This window comes from Triticum dicoccoides, chromosome 3A (assembly GCF_002162155.2).
Source record: "Triticum dicoccoides isolate Atlit2015 ecotype Zavitan chromosome 3A, WEW_v2.0, whole genome shotgun sequence".
NCBI classification, from domain to species: domain Eukaryota; kingdom Viridiplantae; phylum Streptophyta; class Magnoliopsida; order Poales; family Poaceae; genus Triticum; species Triticum dicoccoides.
Genome location: NC_041384.1, coordinates 514,861,282 through 514,867,281, shown reverse-complemented (window position 1 = coordinate 514,867,281; position 6,000 = coordinate 514,861,282). Strand labels below are relative to the sequence as shown.

Genomic DNA, 6,000 nt, shown 5'->3' with positions numbered 1-6,000 from the left:
AAGGTGACAACTTAAATACACATCTGGGTGGATTGCTTGTGAGACCTGGAGAATCCAGTGTTGTCCTAGGATATCCCGGAGGACCCGTGTGATCATCCTACGGCCCGCCACCCAGGCTCAAAGGGGTCATAAGATTATTCATGCTAGAAACTTCCGTGTGCAGCCACAAGCCATTACGGGCTCTGGCATAGTTGAGTAAGTTGCGTGAAACTCTCGAAGAGGTAGACTAGCAGATGTAGTGGGTTGTATGTGGTACTGTCTATCCAGACTAGAGAGTTAATGCTTCAGAAAGACCGTGTCTTGAATCTCCGACCATGGATGTATTCGAGTCTTGTGGGGAAAAGTGCACAAACCTCTGCAGAGTGTACAAACTAATCATGATTAGCCGTGTCCCCGGTTATGGACATATTGAGTATTTGGTTCTTGAATTATCATGTTGATATCAACACTTTATTTAATTAATTTGATTGGGTTAATGATTATTATTTTGGGATTGAGTTGGAGGAACCTTCTCAATATTTATCAAACCAACTTTGTAGTTAAATAAAATATATTCTTTTGCAGTAGGGAAAATTTGGCTTTTCGCAAAAACATTATAACCATTGAGCCTCCACCGGCCATATATGCATGTAGTGATAGTTATTATTCATCATTATCCTATGGTGTGAATTTGCCAGTACATTCAATGTACTGACCCTTTGTGGCTGCAACGTCTCATGTTGCAGGATTCTTACGACGAGTAAGTGATACGTTAGGGTTACGATTTCTACACTGAACTTTGCCGTTGGTGTTGATGGGAATCCACAACCTTGTTGTTACTTCTGCTATTTGGATTGAGGTAATAGTGTTTACATTACTTTATACATGTGATTTACCTCTATTATAAATCCTCGAGTATTGTGTGTGTCAGCATACCGATCCAGGGATGACACTTAAGCACAGAGACTTGACCGTTTGAGGTCGGGTCGTTACATATATGAAGCTCCAAACTTACATGGCAAACCCTTGCTTGCCAGACAAACCATTTCCATTATTGAAACCACACTGTTCCGGAAAGACGCAGTGAACCTATTAATATGGTCTGATCCATTCAAACCTAGTTCTATATCCTGTTTGATGGGGAGGTCAGTGTCGGTGTCAAAACCGGTGGATCTCGGGTAGGGGGTCCCGAACTGTGCGTCTAGGCTGGATGGTAACAGGAGGCAGGGGACACAATGTTTTACCCAGGTTCGGACCCTCTTGATGGAGGTAAAACCCTACGTCCTGCTTGATTAATATTGATGATATGGGTAGTATAAGAGTAGATCTACCACGAGATCAGAGAGGCTAAACCCTAGAAGCTAGCCTATGGTATGATTGTATGTTGTCCTGCGGACTAAAACCTTCGATTTATATAGACACCGGAGAGGGTTAGGGTTACACAAGGTCGGTTACAAAGGAGGAGATATCCATATCCGTATTGCCTAGATTGCCTTCCACGCCAAGTAGAGTCCCATCCGGACACGAGACGAAGTCTTCAATCTTGTATCTTCATAGTCTAACAATCCGGCCAATGGAGATAGTCCGGCTGTCCGAGACCCCCTAATCCAGGACTCCCTCAGTAGCCCCTGAACCAGGCTTCAATGACGATGAGTCCGGCGCGCAGTATTGTCTTCGGCATTGCAAGGCGGGTTCTTTCTCCGAATACATCACAGAAGAATTTGAATACGAGGATAGTGTCCGACCCTGCACAATAAGTTCCACATACAGCCGTAGAGAGAATAATATTTCCGCAAATCCAATTCGCTGACTTGTTTTGGCAGCATGACGTTATGTCATGGCCCGGTGATTATTCGAACCGTTTTTCTTCAACCAGCTCCACACATAACGCGAGGCGGTTTCTTGACACTTCTCGTCAAAGTAGAGATCGTGTTCCCCCAGTTACGGGATTCTCATTAACGCAGTCATGGGTAACCCAACCGTGTCTAGGACTCCTAGATTATAGGCAAGTCCCAAACGGCTACGGAGAGGACGCTTGATATTCACCCTCTTTATAAAGGGACAAGGTTTTTGCTTTTTCCCTCTCGTGCTCAATCGAACCCTTCCCCGGCCTCGAATTCTAACACCCAAAGCCCAGGTTAGGTGCTCCGGATCTTCAATCATGTCCGCATCTAGCCTTCAAGGCCGATGGATGTCCTCCTCTGTTACGGAAGAGGACATCAAGAAGCTGAGGGAGGCCAGATACCTGACCGCCGAGGTTTCACATAGCTGCCTGCTCGAGGGCAGGTCATCCCTACTCCCGAACCCAACGAGAACATCGTGTTCGTCTCCCACTTCCTCCGAGGCCTAGGCCTCACTCCGGATCCCTTCGTCAGGGGGTTGATGTTCTATTACGGGCTAGATTTCCACGATCTAGCTCTGGATTCCTTTCTCCACATCTCGACATTTATCATCGTGTGTGAGGCCTTCCTCCGCATTACCCCTCACTTCGGCCTGTGGCTCAAGACCTTTGAAGTGAAGCCGAAGATGATCGAGGGGCAACATGCAGCGTGCAGAGGTGCATCAATAGGCAAGATGGCAGGAGCTCCATGGCCGAAAGGTTCCTTTCCAGAGGTGTCTGAATTATGGCAACGGGAGTGGTTTTACGTCACGGCTCCCAGAAGTGCCAAGTGGGCGGCCGCCCCCGCTTTCCGCTCGGGCCCCCTACCACAACTGATGTCATGGATTAGCAGAGGTCTGAGCTGGGGTCCAACCAAGGACGTGCCTATACTGCAAAGCCGCATTCGAGATCTCTTCGAGGGAGATTTTAATTTGGTTGTGGTAATACAAGTTATGCTGGTTCGTCAAGTCCAGCCTTGCAAACGCCGGCCCCTTCGCTTGTGGGAGTTCATCCCAGAGGGACCGCGTGCCATTCAAAGTTTCCTCGGCCTGACGCATGAGGAGATGTACAAGTCATTCTTCGGACCTCAAGTAGAGTGTCCGGATATTACCGAGGACGTGGGCTTGAGCAGTAACCGCGCCGCCAAACAAGTAAGAAATCCCCTGGCCGAACACACTGTCTTTTATTCATCATGAAGTTATTTCTGAGAGTTCGCTTTTTGACCAGTACTGGCTAACAAAGGCGAAGATGATTCGGTGTTTGGCCCCCCTCCCTGAGGGTTTGGAAAATCCGGTATTGGAAAAGATGCTCGAGGTCGCACCTTAACCGGATCCCTCGAAGGAAGATACAGGGGGGGATAATACGGGCGGACGCGGGCCCCCATCGCCGCCAGTTCCAACCGAGGGAATGAGCGTCTCCATGAAGGAGAATAGGGGGGGAGGAAAAGGACTGCTTCCGAGGATCCGGAAGCCGAAGCCTCCAAATGGGAGAAGAAGTCTCCCACAGAGAGTCCTGCCTCGGGGGGTGCTTTTGCCGCACAAAGTCCGCAGGGGGATCAGCCCTCCAACGAGTCGTAAGTGATCCAAAATACTTTAATAGTAAAGGTATGCTATCTTTTTTCTGAGAAAATAACCACCGCATATATCTTGAAGTTCGGGCCTTAGCCCCTCTCAGCTGAGATCGTCTTCGGGGGATCTTCTTCCAGAGATGATGGAGAGCGAAATGCCTCCCCCGGACTCCTCCGCTCAAGAAGCGAGCGACCCCGAAGTGTAGTCATGGAGGGCCTCTCTGGATCCAGTGAGGCCAGAAGATAATCCCATAGACCCCCGAAGTCCCCAGCGTCCGGCTCCCGAAGGGAGGAAACAAAAGAGTCCGACACTGTCTGGTATGCGGTCGGACGTTCTGAGGGAGCTGGTGGGGCGAGTGGCCATCTTAGAAGAACACCGTACGCTGATGGGTACGGTGATGGAGAGAATTTCGTCTGCCGAAAGCGGATTACATGAAGCCTTTATGAGTCTACTGACAGGCTTTGAGGTGCGTGAGATAATATGTGATAGTACTGCACATGTTAGGTGTGCCCTGTGTAGATAGTAGCCCCTGAGACTCTGGTTGTCGTCGAGAACGGCGGCGAACATAGGATCATAGTCCTAGGGAATAACCAGACTGCCCTTATGTGCAGGTGGTGGAAGCTCCGGTGGCTAGCCGGACTAGTGAGTTTGCCGAATTAAAACGGCAACTGGATGTGGCAGACACCGACATCGGGCTTGTTAACAAGAGGCTTGATGAGGCATAGGGTAAGTGTTATTATCTGGTGAACGCCACATAGTAAGAGCAGCAAGATGCCAGTATCTTTAATATGTTGTGACTGCAGATGGAGCTGCCACCATGGAAACCTTGCAGGTAGAACTTGCCCGAGCCAAGGAACAAGCGAGGATTAGTAATGCGGCTGCCTTGAAGGCGGCCGAAGAGTTGAGAGCCGAGAAGGCCGCACATTGCAAGAGCCAAGAGAAGATGTCCAAGATGGCCGTAGAATTAAAAGACACTGCCTACCATTGCCGGCTCCTTGAAAAAGAAAACCGAGCGAAGGCAACGGACCTTGAGAAGGCCACGATGGCGGACAAAGACACCCGCTCTGCGATGAGAGCGAAGAAGGAGGAGCTGCGGGGGGCCGGGGATATTGCGGCTGGGAAGCCCTTCATGCTACAGAGGAAGTTCGGAGATCCACGGTATGCCCCTCTGGATCGGCTGTGGATTTCAACAGATGCGTATATGGACTTGGCGGCGAGCGCTGCCGATGCGGCCAAATACTTCCAAGGTCAAACATATCATGAAGTGGACAAGCTGTTCTGGTCGCAATTCAACGTTCCAGAGCGTCCACTTCCATTGACTGATCAGCTAGCCGAATGGGCCGAACTAAATAGGTTGTCCGGACTCGCCATGAGGTCTGTCGTGGATCAGCTATGGCCGGAAAAGCCAAAGCCGAATAGTTATTTCAGTTTAGTGCAGTGGTTCCTTGGTGCGTTGTCGCGCATTAATGCGATGAAGAGGTCGGCGTGCATAGAAGGCTCGCAGATGGCCCTTGCCCATGTTAAAGCATACTGGGCGGAGATGGACGCTACCACTATTGCGACGCAGGGTTCGGCCATAGGCCGAGTGGCTGCCGAGCACTATTTCGAGGAAGTTCTCGAGGGTGCTCGTTTAATAGAGGCCCAGTGCTCGAAGAATATTATGTTTGAGTGATATGTATCCTCATTGTAAACACAATGCTTTTATGAAATTTTATAAGGCTATGTTTATACTTTTGCCTGAAATGGTATGATGCCTCCTGTGCGGCCGTTTATGTATACATGTGTATAACCTGAAAGATTGCAGCCCTCGACTTCAACCCCCACGCATATAATGCAGAGGTGCTCGCAAAAAATGCATGTTCACACTTAACCCAACGTCTTGGTCCTATTAAGGAGGTGATTGCGTAGCGAACGAGGCAACCGGACTATAATGCTTTAACACTTTCACTTAGCCATAGGAGTTTGACAATGGGGCTACTAGATAGCCCCTGGTGGCTCCGCACTCTCCCGATCTTGGGGTGCGTACATGCCTGGCCGGAAAACGGCCCTTCGTTAAGGCGGAGGAATTCTAACATTCCGATAGGTCATCAAGTGGTTGACCAGTCTCACGCTATATCATGACAGTCAGTTTTCGGCTTTCTCTACTGAGGTGCTCGTCCGGATGTACCATGGCACAATCGCAGTAGTTCTCCTGGTGCTGCCTTAGCCGGTAAAGCGGAACGTAAGGCACCAAAACATAGGAGTCGGGCAAACCCAACATTTGACCAAAGACAATGATTCGGAGCTGATGCATATAAGGCCAAACTCGCGACGCCGAACACTCCCTAAGGTATTCGGTCTTTATGGTATAAACCAGGCCTAAATAGTGCCCTTTGTAAGAAGCCCCTTGTGTCCAGGTATGTGCATTATTCTGACGTGGCCACATGCCAAGACATCAGCATCCTTCTCGATTGTGCTGAGAATTCGGTGGATGTGTATCAACAAGAGACAGTAAAAAAGGTTTACGCAGGGTCTTAATCTAAAAAGAATCCTTGGAACGGGTCCCTGCTGCACGTCTGCGCCTGTGTCTCCGTT

General features: G+C 49.4%; 1 pseudogene; it reads right to left on the bottom strand.

Annotated features, from left to right (window-relative positions):
- Positions 1–990: 990 nt before the first annotated feature.
- LOC119272501 overlaps positions 991–6,000 on the bottom strand; it is a 103,195-nt pseudogene continuing 98,185 nt past the window's right edge.